Raw genomic sequence first — 24026 nt, forward strand, 5'->3', positions numbered from 1 at the left:
AAACCAATGCATGTCTTTCATCTGACACTGTATGAAGAATGCAAAGATGCTGCTGCTTTAATATTTTTGCTGTTTCCATACATGTGTTCTGCCATTGTGCAGAAGATAAGAAGAGCATCATCTTAAAAAAAAAAGCTACACAGTTATTTCCATGCACGGCTGAGTATTTGAATTGCCATTTTTGTGTAAAATGATAAAACTTTTTACCTTTGCCATATTCTAATATCAAATGGTTGATTTGATTAACAGTGTCAAAACCAATGCTTTATAATAAGAATAACTAATAACTTTTTATAGAGAAAACCAACTTAATACAATGGTAATGTGTTAGGGTATTCTTTGTAAACAAAATTTCAAATCTGACCTGGTGAGACAAGATTATTATTTTTATTATTTTTATCCATTGTATCTTTTTTATCTTTACTTAATGCATGCAAAAATGTTAATTGGGAATCATGAACAGCATTATCGGTGGAATCCTTATACTGTTTTGCAGAAGTCTTGTGTTCTACTTAGTTCACCATCTCAATACTACATTAATGTGTTAATGTTAATGTTAATCTATTTAACATTATAAACCACTTGTATGTTGAAATGAAGCTTTGATGAGAAAAGTAAATGATAATGAATATATTAAACCATTTCATAATAATTAATTAATAATATATATAATCAAATTAAGTTCTTTTATTACCCATGCTTTTAAATGATAATGAATATATTATAGTAAAAATAGAGTATGAAAAGAAATATCATTAACATGATAAAAAAATATATCTTGAGATTAAAAGCCATAAAATCGGAATACATTTAACATGATTTAGTTAAATTTGCATGTACTCTCAAATAATATCATTTGTTCTCTTCAAACATATTAAAATGAAACAAAAACATAAGAAAAATTTAGTAAAAAATTACATAAAAGTAATAGACACTCGAACAATTAAAAAAGAGCAGCTTGAACATGTTTTCTGAAAAGAAAATTAATCAGTATTAGTATAAGAAACAAAGATAAATATAGATAATCACAACAATGAACAATCTATTACACACATGATCTCTCGATGATGTATTTACATATTCTTTAACTTTTTGTATAACTCTTCGAGAGTACTGCATTACAGAAAACATCATTAAAAAAATGTAACCTCAAACTAATAAAATCTTTTTCAACATCATCCATTACCCACAGTTATAAGGTATCACACTACTCATCTTTCACATCAAAATTTTCAACACATGCAAGATCAAAATTTTCAACACATACAGTACTTTTTACATACTAACCTCGTGACAGTGTAATGTTTTTGCTGTGAAAGATGACATCGTTCATTTGATTAGCATCAGCATCCCTCGATTTTTTGTGCATTGAGATAACATACTTGTATACATTTCCCAGATCTCTTCTTTTCTAATTAATAAAAAAAGACATGATTTAAAAGATGGAATAATAGAAAATATTATCTATGAATAAGATATCTCTGACACATTTTTAAAAACATGGTAAGAAAATCATGGCAAACTGGTGTTCAGAAAGAAAAAAACTAGAGCTTTCTGTATCACTTAGCAATCCTACTAAACTTGTCATGAGTTCTACCATTTTGTCAAACATTATAAGTTATCTGACTCTTCATATTATCAGTTGGCATTTCATAGTTACATAATATTTTCTCATATCAAAGTAAAAGTAAAACTTAAATAAGATTAGAATTGTGAACCCAAAAAGAAAAAGAATCATCTTACAGTGTTACTTCTTTCAATTTTGAAGTATTTTCTGTAGGGTTCCCATGTTTGCTGTGATGATATCTAAATCTTCTTCTAACTCATCAAGAATATAAGTTGGCTTCTTTGTACTCGATCTTTCACGAAGCCGATCAGCAAAACTATTCACATTCTGTACGATAGAAATTTCTCATAAGCAAGCCATTCACATTATGTTATGATAGAAAAGCAGAAACAACACCAGAAAACTTTTTGTATCAATCAAGGAAATAAATTGAAATTTTAGGGAAGAAGCAACTTACATTATCAATTGAATCACTTTTCTTTTTTTAAGTCTCCCTGGTTTCCTAGGGAGAATAACTGAATCGTTAGAATCATCAATAATATTTGTTCGCTTCCTTTGACGGGAGCTTCTAGGAAGTCCTTCATTTTCTGCTTAAAAAAATGTAGAATTTATGCTTAATAAAGAGAGAACGTCAGAATAATTAATAAAATATTTAAAACAACTTGCTATCGAAACAAAAATACATTTAATACATCTATCATACCATAACCTATGACTTTTTAAATAAGCTATAATCAATTTTGTAGTAGTGTATTGATAATAAAAAAGAACATTTTATTAATGTTATACATTACTAATCCTCCCATTCCCCTGTAGCAAATAAAAGCATATTCTAAGCGACAATAAAATTCAGTAGCATTTTTTATACATATATATACATGGCATGTGAGTTCGAAAGTAATTTTTTCAAATCTGCAGTAAATTTTTTTATTAACATTGAAATTTTAAAAATTAAAAATATAATACATTTATCAGATGAATGTGAGCTTTTATTATAGTTAAAGCTAAAATTATGTAACTTAATAGCATATCAACTTAAATTTTAATAATAAATTTCTATTTATTCTATTACATTGATTCCTTGTTAGCTAAGGATTATTACTTCCAATTTGAAGTAATATAAAACAACATTCATTGTTCTCATTACTTAATATTAACTTTTTTGTATTAAATTATTAGGTAATAATTTAATTATTTAATTATTCCTTTACAAAATTAAAAAACCTTTTCAATGACGTACATATATACTATAAACAATTATAACATTTACATCTATATATAATAAACTCATTTGTACAAAAATATATTATCTATCTGATAAAAAAATATCATATAAGAATAACTGACTTTGGATGAGAAATAATATTACATGAAATTCAAATTATTTAAAGTTAAAATATTAGTTATCTGCTAATAATAAAAATAAAAAAAATATCTCAAAAATGTCAAAATTTTATGATATGATTACAAAATTGTCAAAAATATATACTCAAAATTTCTTTAAATTTAATTCATATAAGATATTATTTATAATGTTTAACTTTTCCATGTTAGCTGTTAAATATATTTGAAACCTCAAATAAATTTAATAAAATTTGGTTAAAAAAATTAAATTTTAAAAATGAGAAACTAAATTAATCTAAAATTTAAAAAAGAAAATCAAATATATAATTAAGAGATAAAAAATATATTTAACTTAATTTAATAAGTTATTGCAAAGTTTTAAAACATGTAGATCTGAAGAGGAATGTAGTTTTGATATACTAACTTGATGATTATGTAATGTTTTTGCTGTGAAAGATAAAATCTTTATTTGATCAGCAGCCGCCATTGATGCATGCATTTGCTGGATCTCTTCTTACCTGATAATAAAATCACAGAATATTAAACATTAGAAAATATAATTTGTGAATAAGATTGTATAACTTTTTTTTTTCTTTATGAGATAAATAAATGAAGTGATTTGTTAATGTAATTAGATGCATATGTTAAAAGAAATGGTTAAAAATAAACATAATTAAACTTACTGAAGAGCTTCTGCATTTAGACTTCCAACCAAACCAAAATATGAAAGACAAAAGGAAGCGGCGTAAGCGAAGAAGAGGAATGAGGCGTGAAACTTAGGGTTTTAGGTTAGCTTTATAGCCGAGGCCCACTGTCTCTTCACTCTGTTTGTAGTTCTAAAAATTTTAAATAATATTTTACTCAATAAGAAAATAATTTTAGTGTTTGTAAAAAAATACCAAAAGTATTTAAATATTAGTTTATAAATTATAAATAATTTGTTTATATAATAGCCTTTATAATAAATAAAAAATTATAATTAATAACTAATTATATTCTATCACAACATTAATTATCAAGGTTTTGAGTACAAAAGAATTAGTATCTAAATTTTTCATTAATTTTAATTTTTTATTTATAATAGTGACTATTTTAAAGACTATTAATTAATAGTTTATAAATTAATATTTAAATTAATCAATTATTTTTTGTCTATAAAATTAATAACTTTTTAAAAGTTTTTATAATGAAATAAGTATTTAGTTTTAAAAAATATGTAATAAAATAAATTCTAGTTATTGTTACTTAAAGTCATAAATATCAATATTATATATTTATTTGTACTAAGGCTAAATATGTAGTATTTAATAATAATTTAGACAAAATATATTAATGAATAAATGTATGGCTTCTACAATAAAAATTTTTGTCTAACATCCCAAAATATAATATAAAACTATATAATACTTATCACAATTTTTAATAATAACAAGATTAGTCCACATAGGAACTATAAAATTCTAATAGTCATCCAAAATAATCATGAAGTAATTTTATATACACATTAACTAATCAAAATTATATACAAGGTAACTAACTAATGCTACTAAACATTAGCAGTTCCCCCATTTAGTGCCTACTCCAGAGAAACCTCATCACTCTCTACTTATATCCACCGAATTATCATAGCAAAGAAAGGAAGTAAAAATACATACAAACACAATCACAAGAAAAATGGTAAGTTAGATATTGAAACAATTCATATAATACACCAACATATTCATACATCAAGCATCATACATACTTAAACCATCACATAATACAATAGATACTTCTACATCATCCTCAAAGTTAAAGCATAACTCAAAGTTATCAGAAAACAAAAAAAGAAATAATCAAAATAGGTTCTAGACTAGTAGCTCAATGCACAGGCTCGCTATGCGAAGATGAAAACAATGGGTTCTATTCGCTCAGCCACTACACTCGCTCAGCTACAAATGTTTTGCTCGCTCAACTAAAATACATTGATGAAATAAAATAAATCAAATAAATACACACAAACAGTTGACACTAGACTCAATTATCCAAATATAAACATTGATGTGAAATCTCAGGAACCTTTCACTTGTGGTGGTCTCTACTGCTTTAGAGAATCATTGCCATACACAAGATTAGTCCATTATTATCTTTAATCAAGGTAAAATCCCCTATATTAGAACATTCTGCATTTCTCACAATGCAAAATAGACTTTCAACGTCTATCGTTCAACATTTTTAATATTAAGAAAACATTTTTTAGATTAAAGTGTTTTGCGTTTGCTATTTTATAAAACATTTACTTGTAATTACTATGTTTTAGAATAACACAAATAATTATAATTTTTTCCAACTATGGTGGGTTATGATATTTGTATATGTAAGCTACCCTAATTGGTTAAAAGTTTTAGCATTTCCTTTCTTCTTCACTCTTTCACTCTTATTTGTTGGACTATAAAACTAAATATTTTTTTTAGTAAGTGATTTTGTTCACACTCTACTCATACACAAATTTTTGAGATATATAACTAAGTACAAAAACAATTTTCAAATTAACATAGATTTTAAAATGTCTTGCATTTATTGTAACATCCTATTTTAATAGTATAAAACTATTAAAATATTAAGTTACATATATGATAATAGAACCACTTAGATGAAAACAAACCTACAAGAAGACAATAAATCTACATTTGTAAACCTATTTAACGACTCATCTATTTCGCTCTCACCTCTCGTTGGAACAACCGAAAATACTGTCTGTCTAAGCTCACACCGTTAAGGTGATCATCACAAAAGAGAAACCAATACATAGATAGACAAGAAGAAAAGCAAGGGTAAGCTAGATACAAGACACGTCATATAACATTTATAACACAGCATACATGAATCATATATATAACATACATCAACCTAAACATCTTAACATGCAAGGACCTAGACTGTCTATCCGAATATTATATGGAATGTCGAGTTGCAAAGGTTCCTGCACTAGTGTGGTGGAAGAGCTGGACTACCTCAAGCTACCACACTAGGTTAGTCCTTAAAATGCCCTTTTGCCAAATGGAGAAAGACCCCTCAAGCTCAGACCTCCTACTATTCTCACGATATGACTCATCACTCTCTACTTGAGCGTGGATGATCATTAGAATGTCAAGATAAACCCTAGCTTAACTCCGATCATTCATACTAACAACACTTGAAACCACCAACAAGAAGTTTCTCATTGGAACTTATTTTCACAATTTTCAAACAGTTGATATCACTTCACATTCACATAGTATACCAATATCTTGGAACTCATTTTCACAACTTTGAAACCATTTAACCACATGTTCCAAACCATACCAAACATTCCATAATATATACCAAACACACCTTAAATTATCAATGTAATTATCCTTCATAAAACAAAATAAGAGAGAAATACAAAACTCATCATCATCATATATCATACATAATCTTGTTTCCATTTCATATTATAAAACAATTCATACTTCACAATAAGCATTATAAGCCAATCATTCAAATAATCACATACATTGAACATACCTGAAGAAGTATACAAAAACTTAGTTGAAATTCTGGTATTTTCCCTCAGTCACCAGGTCTGCTCGCTCAACTAAAAGTGCCTGCCAACCCACTCGCTCAATCAGCATGACTCTATCTGCAAATATAGAATCAATGAGTTTTGCTCACGCAGTGACTACACTCGCTCAACTATAAGTGTTCTACTCGCTTAGTGGATACACTCGCTCAACGAGACTACATAATTCTACAACACCAAAATTGCAGAATTTGCACCCTTCAACCACCCATGACCTATCCTATGCATATTTCCCAACTTCTAATACTCCTAGATTATATTCTAAACTAAAATGGACTTAACCAAAAGTATATAAACCAACCTAAACTCATTTTAAATTGTTCTACCACAAGATTCCAATCCAAAAATCACAAAAACCTCACTTTAGATACTAAACTTGAATTCCACAAGCTCTAGCTCATATTTGAGCAACTTAGGTGTATGAACAAGTCACAAAAGACTCAAAGACAGACCCCAACTACTTCAAATTGCCTCAAAACATTGACATAAAAATTTCACTACTCAAAACCCTCAATTTACGACTAAAAACCATCCAAAAACATCACCAATTGTATATTATACATTTCTAAACCATTTTTTGTACTAAATCACAACACAATTAAGTTTCAATTCATTATACCATAGAGACTAAAACATTAGTTTTTTTCACTTAGACCAGTTTGCCTAAAATTCACTTATTATAACCTTCAATTTTAGACCAGAATGACCTACAACCGAGACTAACCTTTCCTTCTCACTAATTCCAATTCAATTAACATAACTAACTTCAGAAACACAAAATTCAACACATCCGAATAGATTCATCACATTCTAAAACATTCATCATCGCATCAAGCATCAATTAACTATTTTAAAGCATTCAAATCTCAATTCATACAAAGGTAGATACAATTTTATTTTTAACCAATTCAACACAACCTAATTAAAATCATGAATTAAAATAACATCAAGAAAGGTCACTAGCTTCCCTTACCCTAAAAAGAACTTTTACAACTCTAAGAACTCCCAACCATATTTTTCACCAAAAAAAAACTCTAGAAAAGCCTACATCTCACCGATCGGTGATCGAAATCAACACTTAGAATCTCAAATGGACCAAAAAGCAAGAAATAAGCACTTTTGATACATGCAAAAACATATTTCTCTACATGATCATAGATAAAAATAAAAGAAAAAATGGTAAAAACTTACTTGCTCTAAACATAGAACTGATCGGATAGAAGTAGAAATTACTCAGCTGTGATCTCAAAGAAACTTCCTGATGGTCAAACAAATGATCGAGGAGTAAAATTTTTTAGAGAGAAAGAAGATAAAACTAAGAGGAATAGTTTTAGAAAGATAGTTTGTGTTTTAATTAAAGAGACAAGTTTAAAAAATTCTATTTATATTAGTAAATTATTTTAATTTTAAAATACTCGATCTCGTTATTTTAAAATATCAATCAACTGTAATATTCTATTTTTTAGTTCTTACATTTACTATTTTATAAAAAATTTACTTGAATTTATTATTTTTTTTCGAATAACATATATAATGATAAAATTTTAAAAACTCTTAAAATTTTCATCGTTATTCATATTTTCTCTCTAGAAAACATATTTTGTTGAAGTTCAATGCCGCTCTTCCATCTTAGATGTGTAAATTTATTTCTGATGCCTTTTTATTTTATGTTTCTCTAGCTTTTGTGAAGGTTTCTTCCTTTCATTTTCAAAAACTCTTGTTGGGATTCTGTAACATCCCAATATCTCACGCTGGATAATTCATAATTTATATATTGTAACATTACATTTACGGTAATATCCCGTAATCTCACACTTATAAATTTATAGTTAATATATGTCTACACATGTTTTAAACTCAGATTTCAACTATAAACTCATAAATATAATTCGAATTCTTCTAACTTATTCTTCTGTCTCTCTCTTCATTGGCATTGGATCAGACGACATTCCTTCATCTGCTCCCGTATAACGAATTATACGATCATCGCACATACCCAAACAAAACAAACACAAACAAGTAGGGTGAGCTAACATGCAACAAATCATTTATAAAACATGTATAATTACCTTGATATAAACATCATATAATAATTATGTTCGACACCCTCATACCACAATTCCTATTAGACACTCGTCTCACAATACCCAATAGACACCACAATACCCAATAAACACTCATCCGGATGATACGTTGATGAGCGGTCACGGGAGGTTATGCACTTGTAATGACTTCTACTTCTTTTTACAAATACACTTTCAAAATACTTCATACCATTCACAAGGTTAATCCCCTCACTATGTCCAAAACCGGCACATAGACCAGGACCTCCTGCTCCTCTCACCACATAATTCATCCCTCTCTACTTGAGACTAGATGATTATTAGAGTATCAGGATAACCTCCAACTACGGGACCCTCAACATCAACATATACACAAATACCATAACATTTATTTAATCTCTCCACAAGACTCATACCATACTAATATTCCTCAACTCACATTATACCCTTACAAAATCTCCCCATACTACCCATAACATGTTCAGATGCATAAATTCAAATGCAGTATAATAAAATGCAATTATCACAATTATAATTCATAATTCCATATCTACCACAAAAATGAATTCATCAGACATTTCCATTCCAACAAGATATATTGCACAATATTTTAATAGTACAAAATCTGTTCAATAAGATTTAAGTTAAAAACTTGTCGAGTAGACTTCCAGGAAAGAGAGGTGCGTCACAATGGACAACTTAAGTACCAAATCTTTCCTTAGCCAAAGTGTTCCTCAACTAGTTTTTAACAAATTTCTTATTTACAGATTCAAAACAACAGCATATAATATTAACACCGAATTTCAATATAGATAAACATACAGTAAGCATTAACAGTATTCATACATAATTTCAAGATATGAATAGTAATAAAACAATACTAAGTCATAATATAAAAGCATAGAAATACTAAATCATAATATAAAAGCATAGAAAAGTTAGCTCCCCTACCTCTATTCCAGACGTCTCTTGCTCTGAATTTATTTCTCCGAAACCTTTCAGAACCTCTACCCTTCTTGCAACTAAAAATTTCTCTCTAACTTTCTCTCACTTGATTTCTCTTCTCTTGGTGCAGAATAATCTTCCCTCCCATGGTTATTTATAGTAAAAAAAAATTTACTATTCATTAATATTTTAATATTATTTATTATTTTAATATTATTTAAAAATAATATTTCAATCATTTTCTCACCAAATCTGATCCTAATTTCTACCTACTACTTTCTTCCATGCTAAGAAATCCAAATGCTGAAAATTTATTTTTACTATTCACTTTTTACTATTTACTATTTACTTTTTACTATTCAATTTAAAAAATTTACTAAATAAGTTACCAAAAATTTGAACCTTTCCTTCTAAAATTACTATAATTTTATATCCAAAATTTACATTTTTCCATTCATTAAAATTATTATTACTAATAAAATACTAAAATTTACTACTATAAATAAATATATATATATATATATATATATATATATATATATATATTTTTATGGGTCTTACAGATTCCCTTCCCTACATTGATACATTTCTATATATCAGATTACACTTCAATATTCGACTTACAAACTAAATCATATCCATATAAGATTACACTACTAAAGCTGTTTAAATTACAGTGAGTTTGATTGGACAGATTCAGTGTCATTTTATCAATAAATGCCAAATTGATGGTTAGCTTCAATATTTAAATTACAAACAAATATGACACTTTTTTTAATGTGTGCAGAACTGATACATGCAGACACAAGAAAATGTTATAACGTTAGGGACTGTTAGGACAGAAACTGATTCATGGTGTTTGGATGCAAATGGCAGCCATGCAATGTTCACATTCAAATTCATTACTGTGCATTACAACTTTCTGAGATACAACAGCTGTAAATAAGTGAAATTTAAAGGAAATTATATGAAAATCTATACCTCTGTTATTTCTTTGTTCTCATTTTCATTATAAACTTGCTTTTTAGATTTTAACCGGTTTAATACTATTTATTAGACCACGTTGGAATTCGAAATGGAATTCCAGCATTATCTTCTATTATTTTTTTTGAGTAAGTATGGTAGAGAAATGATATTGAGAGATTATATTTTCTCTTATTCCATCTTCTAAATCATTCCAAAAAATGAATGTAAGTATATATTATCTCAATGTATCAAAAATCAAGAAATGCTGCTGATCTAATAAAAGATTTCCTCTTTCACGCAAGATAAAAGTATCAAGTAGAACTTACTCATCTAATACACTTAAGTAAAATATTTATTTTTTCTAAAATTATTTAATAAACTTTTAATTATTTAAAAAGTATAATAATAAATAAAAAACAAAATACTTATCTTTTTCACAATTATTTAATAAATTCTTAATTATTTAAAAAGATAATAACAAAAATATTTTAAAAATAAACCTAATAAAAACATGATAATATCTATTATCACTTAATAATTGGGAGTAGATTAACTAAAACAAAACAAACTTAAAAAACAAAATCTAAAAAAAGTAGTAGTCTACTGTTATGCCATAAAAGTTATTGATGTATGTTTGGTGCATTTAAAAGTCAACGATAATCTCTCTTATCGAAATACTTTGAAATGTGTGCCTTGGAATGCTGTCTCTACCTCAGATATTTCCAATAAAGTTTAACCTCGTTAAATGGAAACCAATGCATGTCTTTTATCTGACAGAGTATGAACAATGCAAAGATGCTGCTGCATACATGTGTTCTGCCATTGTGCAGAAGATAAGAAGAGCATCACCTTAAAAAAAGAGCTACACAGTTATTTCCATGCACGGCTGAATATCTGAATAAACACCATCATTTTAAACTGAGCTTCGTGTTTTTTTCATAGCCAATGACATTTGGTACATCATAGTCATCTTCAATTGTCATGGAACGGTAAGAAATCTTCAACTCATTCATTGTCAATGAATAACAGATTTTTTCACCAAAATATAAAGAAAGGAGACGCTGAAGAGAATGTAAAACTTTTAGCCAATTAGATTAACTGATATACACATATATCATCATCCACCATAGTTGCAAAAACTTATTATTATTTATTTTATATTAAAAGATAGTGATTGTAAGTAAATGTTTTATAAAATAGTAAATTCAAAACACTTTAAAATATTTATGTTATTCTAAAAAATGTTTCTTAATATACTTAAGTATATATATATATATATATCGAAAAATTATGTATGAGAGTGTGAATAAAATTTACTTACTCAAACAAAATATATTCAGTTTTCAGTTTCAATGCCCATTGTATAATAAAAATAATATCAAATAAATATATAAAAAAAGGTGAAAATATCAACTCTCTTTTGCATAGACTTTGTTGTCAGAAAATTCAATGGCCATTCGAATTTCAAAGTCCATTTTCGAAGCCGTCAGATTAGGTTTTATGCACTCCGAATTCCCATATCCACCTAAATGCATTCAACCAGTTAAAAAGAAAAAAACAAACTTTCGATGAATAATATTATTATATTATGTTAAATAATTTTCTATATAAAAAAATATGATTATTGTTTATTTATAATATTCTATTTTAATTTTAAATTATTTGATTGTGTGTTCGTATATTAAAGCATTTTTATTATAATTAAATAAATTATAAATAATTAAAAAAAAGATTATTTTGCATTTTCGGCAGTTTTGACATCTCATTAGTATTTACAGTTTCCCAAACCTATGTAAGTTCGACGTAATTTTTGTAAACCTTTGAAAAACTGTCGATAACAGTTAGCAACATTACTTTTTCAACGGTTTTAATAACTGATGTATCTCTTTTGTGTTTATTCCACTAAATCTTTTCAATTACTTAAATTTTCAATGCAAACAATAAATGATCTGATATATTAATTAATAATTTATTTTTAAACTTTATAATAAGAATAACTAATCGCTTTTTATAGAAAAAACCAATTTAATAGAATGGTAAATAATGTGTTTTGTTACTTAGTTCAGCATCTCAATACTACATTAATGTTTTCATGTTAATCTATTTAATATTATTAATCTATAGGTGAATTTCGTATGAGCTGATATACACGCATGCAGGGTTGAATCTGACAACACAACATAAAACTGTATATGTCTCCATTTTTGCAACGTTGTATACCAATCAAAATCACATATATTACATTTTCATATCAATCCACAATAACTTTTATGAGTCAAAGAAAGTTTTCCTTTTCTTTTTCCAACCATGTATTACTTTTATGAGTCAAAGAAACTTTCATAATAATTAATTAATAATATATATAATCAAATTAAGTTCTTTTATTACCCATATTTTTAAATGATAATGAATATATTATAGTAATGGTAAAGAAATGTTTTAAATTTCTCTCCCAAGGAAAAAAAAATAGAGTATGAAAAGAAATATCATTAACATGAAACATAATAAAAATATATCTTGAGATTAAAAGCCATAAAATCCTAATACATTATACATATTTAAATGAAACAAAAACATATGAAAAATTTAGTAAAAAAATACATAAAAGTCATAGACACTCGAGCAATTGAAAAGGAGCAGCCTCAACGTGTTTTCTGAAAAGAGAATTAATTAGCATTAACATTAGCATAAGAAATAAAGATAAATGTAGATAATCACAACAATGAACAAACTATTACTCACTTGCTTTCTCCATTATGTATTTACGTATTATCAACCTTTTTACACTGTACAACTCTTCCAGAGTACTGCTTTACAGAAAACATCATAAAAAAAACTTACCATATATAAAAAATAAAAGAAAAAATTGTTCATTTTCTTTAAATTCATGTTATTTACAGTTGTTAAATATTACTATAACCTATTGTTAACAGTAAAATAAAAAATGTAACCTCAAACTAATAAAATATTTTTCAACGTTATCCCATTACCCACAGTTATAAGGTATCCCAGTTCTCATCTTTCACATCAAAATTTTCAACACATGCAAGATCAAAATTTTCAACACATACAGTAGTTTTTACATACTAACCTGATGACACTGTAATGTTTTTGCTGTGAAAGATAATGTTCATTTGATTAGCATCAGCGTCCCTTGATTTTTTATGCATTGAGATAACATACTTGTATTTGGATCTTTTCTTTCCTAATTGCATAAAAAAAAGACATGATTTAAAAGATGGAATAATAGAAAATATTATCTGTGAATAAGATATCTCTGACACAGTTATCTTGTTGTATAAAATCTAATAATTTAAGTATTAAATTTCTCAGATAGTTTCAGTTCAGCTATTTTACATAGAATAAGCATAATCACGAGATCTCAAATTTTAATTGTTAATAATATCAAAGAAAAAGTAAAACTTAAATAACATTAAAATTGTGAACCTAAAAAGAAAAAAAGAATAACCTTACAGTGTGACTTCTTTCAATTTTGACTATGTTTTCTGCAGGGTTCCCATGTTTGCTTGCTGGGGAAGATATCTAAATCTTCATCTACCTCATCAAAGTTACAATGGGATCTTCAACTTTCACATCGATTTTTCACGATGTTTAATTGAACTACTCATTTTCTGCTTAAAAAAAATGTAGAATTTATGCTTAATCAAGAGAGAACGTCAGAATAATAAATAGAATATTTAAAACAACTTCTATCGAAATAAAAATACATTTAATACATCTTATGAACCATGATTTTTTAAATAAGCTATCTATAATGAATTTTGTAGCAGTGTATTGATAATAAAAAAGAACATTACAATATTTTTTAATGTTATACATTACTAATTCTCCAATTCCCCTATAGCAAATAAAAGCATATTCTAAGCGAGAATAAAATTCATTAGCATTTTTTATACATTTCTACATATTTTTTTCAAATCTGCAGTAAATTTTTTTATTAACATTGAAATTTTAAAAATTACAAATATAATACATTTATCAGATGAATGTGAGCTTTTATTATAGTTAAAGCTAAAATTATGTAACTTAATAGCATATCAACTTAAATTTTAATCATAAATTTCCATTTACTCTATTACATTACTCCTTTGTTAGCTAAGGATTATTACTTTTAATTTGAAGTAATATAAAATAACATTAATTATTCTCATTATTTAATATTAACGATGAGAGTACCTTACTTTATTAAATTATTAGGTAATAATTTATTCCTTTACAAAATTAAAAAACCTTTTCAATGACTACGTATATACTCTAAACAATTATAACATTTACATTTATATATAATAAACTCATTTGTACAAAAATATATTTTCTATCAGATAAAAAATATCATATAAGAATAGCTGACTTTGGATGAGAAATGTTTTAAAACATGTAGATCTGAAGAGGAATGTAGTTTTTATATGCTAACCTGATGATTATGTAATGTTTTTGCTGTGAAAGATAAAATCTTTATTTGATCAGCAGCCGCCATTGATTTTTGATGCATGCATTTGCTGGATCTCTTCGTACCTGATAACAAAATCACAGAATATTAAACAATAGAAAATATAATTTGTGAATAAGATTGTATAAACTAAGATAATGTCTAAAAAAATTGAAGTTGTAAATTCTGAGATAGATAGACTATTTTACTTTCTTTTTTACTTTTGTGAGATGAATAAATGTAGTTAGATACATATGTTAAAAGAAATGGTTAAAAATAAACATAATGCTTACTACTAAATGAAAAGAAAAAGAAAATCTTATGCAAGTACATAAACTAGATGTAAAAATATATTCAAAATATAGAAGTACATAAACTAGATGTAAAAATATATTCAAAATATAGAAGTACGTAAACTAGATCCATGTTTTTCAAACAGATACCAATATATTAATATAAATTTAATTTATGAAAACTTACCGATACAAGAGCTTCCGGCATGAGAGTGAGAAAGGAAAGACATAATGAAGTAGATGTAAAAACTTACTTGTAAATGAAAAGAAATATATTATATATATATCTTATACAAGTACATAAACTATATGTAAAAATATATTCAGAATATACAAGTACTTTAATAATAAGAACATGCTCATGCTCCTATTTTATGAAAACTTACTGTCTGAGAGATGAGCTTCTGCATTTAGGTTTCCAACCAAAATATGAAAGACAGAAGGAAGCGGCGAGGGAATGAGTCGTGAAACTTTAGGGTTTTTGGTGACCTTTATATAGCCCAACATGAGGCCCATTGTCTCTTCAATTATGTCTATAGTTCTAAATGTTTTATCATTACTTAATTATTATTATTTTTTGTTAAATAAAATCAATTATTTAATTTCTTAAAACATGAAAATAGATATAAAATCATAATCTTGTAGAATATACATCATAATATATGAACAACCTTATAAAATTAGTATAAACTAAATTTTACTCAATAAGAAAATTATTACTTTAGTCAAATAAATGTTTCATAGAATATTCATTAATAAAATAAGATATATATAATGATAAAAAAAATATAAGCTTAATTATGATATAATAAATAATTTGTCTCTATCACTTTGTTCACTTGAATGGATTTGGGAAAAAATAATTGAATGAATTTGAGAGGATTTGAAAGTAAATTTTGTTGTAGTTTATTTGAGTGGATTTGGAGATAAGTGAAAATGGATTTGAAAAGTAAATTTATTAAATCCTATACTAATTCTCACAAACTATACTTCCAAATTCACTCTCAGTTACCTCCAAATTCACTCAAATAAACAACAAAAATATTTACCTTCAAATTCTCTCAAATTCATTCAATCACTCTCCCCAAATCCATCCAAGGAACAAAGGGTATAATTCCTAGAATTTCTTAAAAAAATTCTATGGTGACGTGTTTTTTTAGTGTATTAGTGATGTGGAAATCTAAATGTTGGAGGTTACTTTGACATTTAACAATCATTCAAGCTTAGGTAATTAGAATATTATTTACACACCTTATTTATTTACTCTCATTAAGTTACGGATCATTTTGAAACTCACTTTAAATTATATGACATTTATTTATTGTTATCACACGTATTGATTAAATTCTATTATTAATAAAATTTAAGGATTGATAATTAATTGACTCAAAATATGTAACTAATGGATTGTCTATGTATTATTTGAAATCCTATTGTGAAAGGATGAAAATCTATTATAACTAATATAAAAGTTAAAGTTTCATCATTTCATAATATATTTTATAAAACTATGAGTACAAGCCATTAGTCACATGTTTATATAAAATTAAATTTTAATATATCTGATTAATATATGAGATTTTATAAATTAAAATATTTCAACTGATACCATAAATGAATGAAAAATATCAAGAAAAAATATTAAAATGATTAAGAACATTATGTCAATCTTCACTATTGTATATAAGATTTATATTATATTAAAATCAAAGAATTATACTGCTAATCAAGTGAATATTCGGATAATGTAGAAAAGTTCATCATATTAGCATCTAAGTTTAATGCAACGCAATAATCTATGTAAGAAAATATATAAAAGCATTGCTTTTGTAAGAAATATTAAGCAAATGTCATTAGACAAATATCACTTAAAAAGAGATAAGTGTATTTGTCATAATAATATTAATAAATTATTCAATGAATTAAAACTTAACAGTTATAAAATGAACATTTTATTATCTGTTGTGTTGCATTAACTTGGATGCTAATTTAATAAGGTAATGAGATTTTGTATAATATGTATTGCTTTTTTCTGTGAGAGATCACTACTACAAAATTAGCTACAGATAGCGCTTAATAGATAGCGCTTTTTTAAATAAGCGCTATCTATTAATGTGTGGAACAATAGATAGCGCTTATTTAAAAAAGCGCTATCTATAACTATGACAATAGATAGCGTTTTTTTAAATAAGCGCTATCTATAACTATTTAATATTTATTTTTTAATTTATAGAGTAATAGATAGCATTCTTCTAAAAAAGCGCTATATATTATGTTACAATAAATAACATTTTTTAAAATACACTATTAAAACTGATTTGAAAAGAGGTTTTCAATTCCTCTTCGTCGGAGTGTTTTTACGTTTTCGAGCTTCTTTTTATTTCAGCATCTTTTTACTCTTATATTTTTCAAAATTTCCCCCTTTTTCCTATTTACTTTCGTATTTTCCAAAATTTTCTCCCCCCTCCTAAATTTTCAGTTTCACTTAAGGTACAAATTCATCCCCAAATTTCAATTTCGATTTGCCTCTAAATTTTACTTCGTGCTTACTCTCAAATTTCACTTTGCATTGATCCCAAACCTGCATTACATTTATCAAACCTAATAGTTCTTAGTGGAGCAAGTCATTATTGCGTTGTCTTCTCCATCATTGCTCATCGGCCGGCCAAAGTTCAACAATTGTGGTCACCTATAAGGGTTTAGGAAACCAGCCTCCTTCAAGAAATTAATACAGTCGTGGCTAGGTTTAATGCTTCGCCAGAAGTTCTGGAGAGAGAAGTGATGGTGTTGTTGAAGGCATCACCAACAAACCACACCTCGAGTCAACGCTCTCCTTTGCAACATCTTATTCTCCTCGCGTCAGCGGTCTCCTTTGCCACATCTTCATTGTGCTTGCGTCAGTGCTTGCACCTCATTTTCAGTTTCGCGTTGCTTCTCTCATTCTCGCGAATCATCGCCATCAAACCATACCTCGAGTTCTCTCTCCTGCCACAGCCACAGTTCTTCACATATCCACCTTTTCTCCTCACATTTCTACTTTATTTCAGCTATTTCGGCCTTAGAAACACCATCTTCACCGATGAGTTCTTCGATCTATGGCCTCCGCTAGGGTTTCCCTCATCTTTCATCTTTTTCTTTGATTTTAACCGTTTAAATCCTCTTTTGCTCCGATTAAACACTTTCCACTGTTTGATCGGTTAACCTAGTGTTTTAAGGTTCTTTCACCGTTCGATTTAGGGTTTCCTTGCTTCATTCACAGTTTTGGTTCATTTGCTCTTGGATTCGTATCATTCCGCTGTGTTTCACTCTTTGAGGGAGCTTCGAAGGAGTCCATAGCGTGTTCGTTTGGGGTTCTTCTCGGAGCTTATTCCATCACCTCCCTTCGCAAGCGTGAGGTGATATCTTTATCTATTCTCTCCTAATTTGGGATTTCAATGTTAACCATCAGAATTCATTTTCACTTCTTTTTATCCCAACTTCTCTAATTTGTACCTTTTTATTATTCTTTGCTGATTCCAATGACATCTTATAACTTCATTTCCTTGCAGCATCGATGTAGGTTGAGGCCAAAAAAGCTCACTGGAAAGAATCGCATTTGGACATCCATTGGTGGTTACGAGGTGGGTGGAGGATAACCAGAACTGGAGGATAACCAGAACTGGAGAAGGATGAAAAAAGGAATTTTGTTTTTGGTGAACATTGATGTCAATATTCTTCTATATAAAATTACTTTTTTGGTTTCACGGTAGATAATAATATCCTTCAGAATTTCGTTTTTAACTTAGTGTGTGATCCATACAGTTGATTTCATTTACTAAGATAAGGTTACTGTTGATGTTATTATTGTGTTAGTTGTTGATAATTGCAGCCACAGATGACTGTAATTGATTTCATTAATACTGCAGATAAAAGGGTTGGCTTTCTCAACAATAGACCCGAACTGCATCTGTATACAAGGGGTTGATTATGAGGTAAATTTTCTCATTTTCTAATAAATGTATTACTACTTTTGTCAACCGAAATATAAAGAAAATGAAAGGTGTAATATGAGTTTTGTTTTCTCCCATACATTACAAAACATAGATTATGGTGTGTGGGTACTAACTCATGAAGTATATTTTAAATGTGATTCGAAGTTAAAGTCCAATTATTGTTTCTTTAATTCATTTGTATATATTGTACTATAGTGACAGTGGCTCTGGATCTCATTATAAAGTGAAGGTTATCTTCAAGGGTTGATAAAATCTACTTTTCATTTGTTTGAAATAAAGCAATATATTTGCTCTCTTATTCCTTTCCTCTAACAAAATCCAAGATCTCAACGTAACTTGTTTTTATTTCATCAATCTTGACCTTTTATCTACATGAAGATAATAACCTATAATCTCATTATGGTTCTTATATCATAGGTTTTATAAAATTATTGTGCTTTAAACTAAATTCCTTTAAAATATATAATCAAGTTATCTGTTAGAGAAACTTTTGGTAACATGCCAATATTTTATATGCATCTCTATGATATAAATAGTCAAATTAAGATAAATGACTTTGTCCATGGGTGTATTGGCAATGTTATACTCAATGGTATGTTAAGACCGTGTTCATTGAGTCAAAGCTTCTTTCTTCATTATCCAATAAGAGATTTTTATATTCTCATTAAGCAATTTGTTGGCTTTTCAGGTTTTCATGATTTAAAGTTTTAAGCCATGGAAAATCAAGCTCCTTTAATTATACCAATGTTGGTATGCATGCATTCTTTAATAGTCTTCACAAATGAACTTTGTTTCTTTGAACTATTGTTGTTCGATAATGTAAATCCTATATTATTCTATTTAATGAATATTTATACAAGATAAGTTTATGTTATTCTTATTGTTATAAAAGATAACTTGGACTCTCAAATTCTTAACTTCCAGGCACCTAGTTCTTTTCTTTGCATCTTGTGTAGAAGCTGATTCCAAGGATTAAATAGGTTGAGCTTTCCTTCTCATCCATTGGAGGCTATAATATACTTGTGAAAAAATGTTTGTGGTATACTTTCTTATTCTTTTGTATGGAATTTACTATGTCCAATAGCCCAATAGATCATGATCATTTAGTCCAGAAACTAATCATATGTTATCAGATAAAGAAACAATTTTAGATATGTTGTCTTTTAATTTATCGTTTCAACTTTGATAAGTTGATCCTTACTAATGACGTCAAGATAATGAAGTTTGAACTTTAATAACTTTGAAATATATGTTTCAATCATTATAGATTCAACTATATACCCCGACATGTAGTTGAAAAAGTGTTTCCGAGGCAAGTTATCTCCTCCAATGTTTTAGAGTACATATAGGCGTGAGTATAAAATTTCCCCCCATAAATGATTACTGATTTCTATTCTTCTTATGTAGACTGCTTTGCTCACATAGGCCTCAATACTCCAAGGAAAAGTGTGTTAAAATCAATGCTTTTATGATTATGTGCTTTTATGCTTCTATAATTATGTATTCATCTTGTTCTTTAGTGTATTCATGGTAAATTCATTTCATAATACCTTTATGCTAGTGGAGATTACATCATTGTGAACCACATACATTCATTTTGTTCATGTTTCAGTTAACACTTTGGTTATTCCAAGATATGGAGCAAGTGGAGACTAATCCTTCTTGTACTGACTTAGCATATGAGAAGGCTATTTCAGATGGTGTGGATGTTCTTGACTGTCCTGTTCAAATGTCCAAGGATGGAATACGTTTTTGCTTAAGCTACATTGATCTTATTGGGCTGTAAAGTATTTATTATTATCTGTGCAATTTTCTGTTGTTGCTTTCATCTCTAAATTGTATTAATGTATCGTGTTGTGCATGGCAGAGGCAGAACTCCTTACAGCTCCACCAAGGTTAGTATATAACAACTTGATAATTGATAAATATTGTAGCTTTTGTACTCAATATATTATCTTGCAGTGCATCACTAATCGTGGGCCTAATTTTTTCTTACTATTGGATGACTTCTATGTTACTAATGCTGCCAATCTTGATCAATCAAGCATTAATTTCACATTAGAAGTTCACCACAGCTTCACTTCGTCAATTTTACTTTTACTTTTTTAGTATCTATTTTTGATAGAATGAGTTAGTTTAGATACCATATTTTATTTCTTCTAGATAATAGGTAGATTGGTTTATGTACAGTTTTATATTGATTAAATCAATTTGTTTAGTCTAGCTTGATTGTAGTTTTGTTTCTGTAATTGAATTTTGCTAGTTCAGTCAATTTTCTTTTAGTTAGAATATGGTACTATAGTTAAATTATACATTTTTAGTCTTAATAACTAGTTAGCTTTAGTTCTAGTCTTAGTTGGTTGTTCAAAACTTTAGGAATTAGTTTGGTTAGTTTTTAATCGTTGATTCTAGGATTTGTTAGTTGTTTTCCTGTTTTGACTAAGTTTTAGCTTGTTTTCTAGGTACGTATAGTGATATTTTGCATTTTTAGTTTTCTAGAATAGATAATTGTTATAACAGTGCTCTTTTATCATTTATAACTTGCTTACTGTTTTAAAGTTGAAGGAACTTGTTTAATGTTTTGGTGTTTTGAAGGTAGCATTGGATCTTGTCTTATTTTTCTTTTTTTTGGTTTTCATAGGTAAATTTTTATTTCTTTGTTATTTTTAGTAGTTAGCATAGTTTTCAATAGTCTTGTAGCATTTAAAACATGTTTAGAGAGTTACATTATAAATTCTGGTTTGACAAATATATCTTTAGTCAATTTAAACTTGCCTGAATATATTTTGCTTATGTTTTTACGCATTTCTTTCATATTTTGCTTCATTGTCATAATAATTTTTTTTAGTAAAAATTTAATTGACTAATTTTATATTATTTTTCTTTTTTGCAGTATTTTTTTAGTTACAGATATCAACAATATCGTGACAGTCAAATCATTGAAGTTAGGGAAGATTAATGTTTACATGTAATTAGTACATACTTATAGGTTATGTTATGGTATGTAATGCTTATAGGTACGGATAGAATATATGTTTATATTTGAAATATTATTGTACAAATAGTTATTTTTCATATTAATAAACATTCTTTGAGACATTTGTCTTTCTCATATTTTTTTTAATATTTTATATATATTTTTATAATAGAACCAATAAATATCACATGTTAAAAACATAATAAAACTAATATTTTATATTTTCTTTTGATTTGTTTTTGAGATATTTTATTAAATTTTCTTTTTTTAAAATTAATTTTTTTTTAAAAAAATTTAGACCAATAGATAGCGCTTTTTTAAATAAGCGCTATCTATTGTTGTCTGACAATAGATAGCGCTTATTTAAACAAGCGCAATCTATTTTCAGACAGTAATAGATAGCGTTTTTTTAAGAAAGCGCTATCTATTGTTAGACACCAATAGATAGCGTTTTTTTTAGAAGCGCTATCTATTAATAGATAGCGCTGCCATAGATAGCGCTTAAAAAGCGCTATCTATGATAAAAAAAAGCGCTATCTATGCACTTTTTTGTAGTAGTGGATGAAATGTAAATTTCATTAGCAGCATAATATCATATAAGAAAATTCCACATGCATTTGATAGATATCAAATTTTGTATTATTTTATTTTTTCATATATAAAAAAAAGTAAAATAGCTAATTAATATACTTATAAACAGTTCATGTTATTGTGGAAATATTTATAAGAGATGCAATATTGTGGAGAGGATAACAACTTAGTTGCATTATCATCATATGATTCACCAAAGTTATATTTTAACATTGCTTAGTATATATGAGAAAATTTGTTTAATATTGTGAATTGATTAAGGTTTTCTGTGTAGTTAGTACATTAAGTTACATGTGTTAATTAATTTGAGAGTGTAATTTGTTAATATTTTATGTTTTGTTGTTCTTGCAACCTATTCTTTACAGCTACTTGTATTAATGAAATTTGATAATCATTTTAATCAATTTAATACTTTTTTATATTGATATTATGAATTTTGCTAGATATATTATTATTCATAGTGACATGTATTATTACATAGAATTTGATTGAAACATGATCTAAGAGCACACTCTCGTTCAAAATTGGATCTGAAATCTGATGCAACATGGTGGCTTCAGCTTCCAAAATTATGTCGTTTAGATGTTCATTCAAAGAACTTACAATGTATTTTGTAACATCCCAAAATACAGTAATCACTGTAATTCAGAATTTTATCACAATTAACAGTAACAGTAAACAGTCTTTTCATAAATAACAGCTGCTCCCAAAAGAAAACAGCACGTAATATAAATAAACAGTACAGTACAGTAAATTACAGCAGAGTTTACAGTGTTCAGAATTTCAGCAAAATACAAAACAGATCTACAGGAACAAATCTGCAGAATTATATACAGACTGCCAAATACAGCACAGAAAAATTAACTAATGCTGCTACTACAGAACTAATCCCTACTGCTCCGATTTTACTTCAACGTCCACAAGGTTGACATCCTCCAAATTTTCTTCTTCCAGTATTTGCTCAAGGGATGCACCACCATCTGCTCACATCCACAACGGATGATCATTGCATTTTTACAAGACGGATTATACATGGACAGTAGACAACACAATGGAAAATGCAAGGGTAAGCTTATGATATTTAATTTATACCATCATCACATACATTTACATTTCAATCCACGCATACAACATACAAGCTCATCAGTTAACAATCATACAGATACGTATATAAAAGACAGACCGTCCGGACTGTATGAACCGTGTAGCTACAGGCGTCCTTGCACCCGAGTGGTGTAGTAACTGGGTAACACCA

General features: G+C 27.6%; 2 long non-coding RNA genes across 7 annotated transcripts; both read right to left on the minus strand.

The window, feature by feature from the left end:
• Positions 1–784: 784 nt before the first annotated feature.
• On the minus strand, positions 785–3666 carry LOC148198962 (uncharacterized). Of its 2 annotated transcripts, XR_015785552.1 has the most exons (7): positions 3595–3666; positions 3336–3429; positions 2025–2154; positions 1744–1894; positions 1288–1411; positions 1054–1113; positions 785–971 (listed from the first exon to the last, which is right to left on the minus strand). It is a non-coding gene; the product is annotated as an uncharacterized LOC148198962 (long non-coding RNA). The 2 variants fall into 2 exon arrangements; XR_015785553.1 differs by lacking the exon at positions 1054–1113.
• A 9304-nt stretch (positions 3667–12970) lies between these two features.
• Positions 12971–15662, minus strand: LOC148198963 (uncharacterized). 5 transcript variants are annotated; one of them, XR_015786398.1, is made up of 6 exons: positions 15598–15662; positions 14904–15004; positions 13943–14100; positions 13560–13673; positions 13211–13275; positions 12971–13122 (listed from the first exon to the last, which is right to left on the minus strand). It is a non-coding gene; the product is annotated as an uncharacterized LOC148198963 (long non-coding RNA). The 5 variants fall into 5 exon arrangements; XR_015786397.1 differs by having other exon boundaries at positions 13938–14100; XR_015786395.1 differs by having other exon boundaries at positions 12971–13673.
• Between the last annotated feature and the right edge of the window lie 8364 nt (positions 15663–24026).

The sequence above is a fragment of the Vigna umbellata genome, chromosome 4, assembly GCF_029865625.1.
Source record: "Vigna umbellata cultivar VRB3 chromosome 4, Vumbellata_1.0, whole genome shotgun sequence".
NCBI lineage: Eukaryota > Viridiplantae > Streptophyta > Magnoliopsida > Fabales > Fabaceae > Vigna > Vigna umbellata.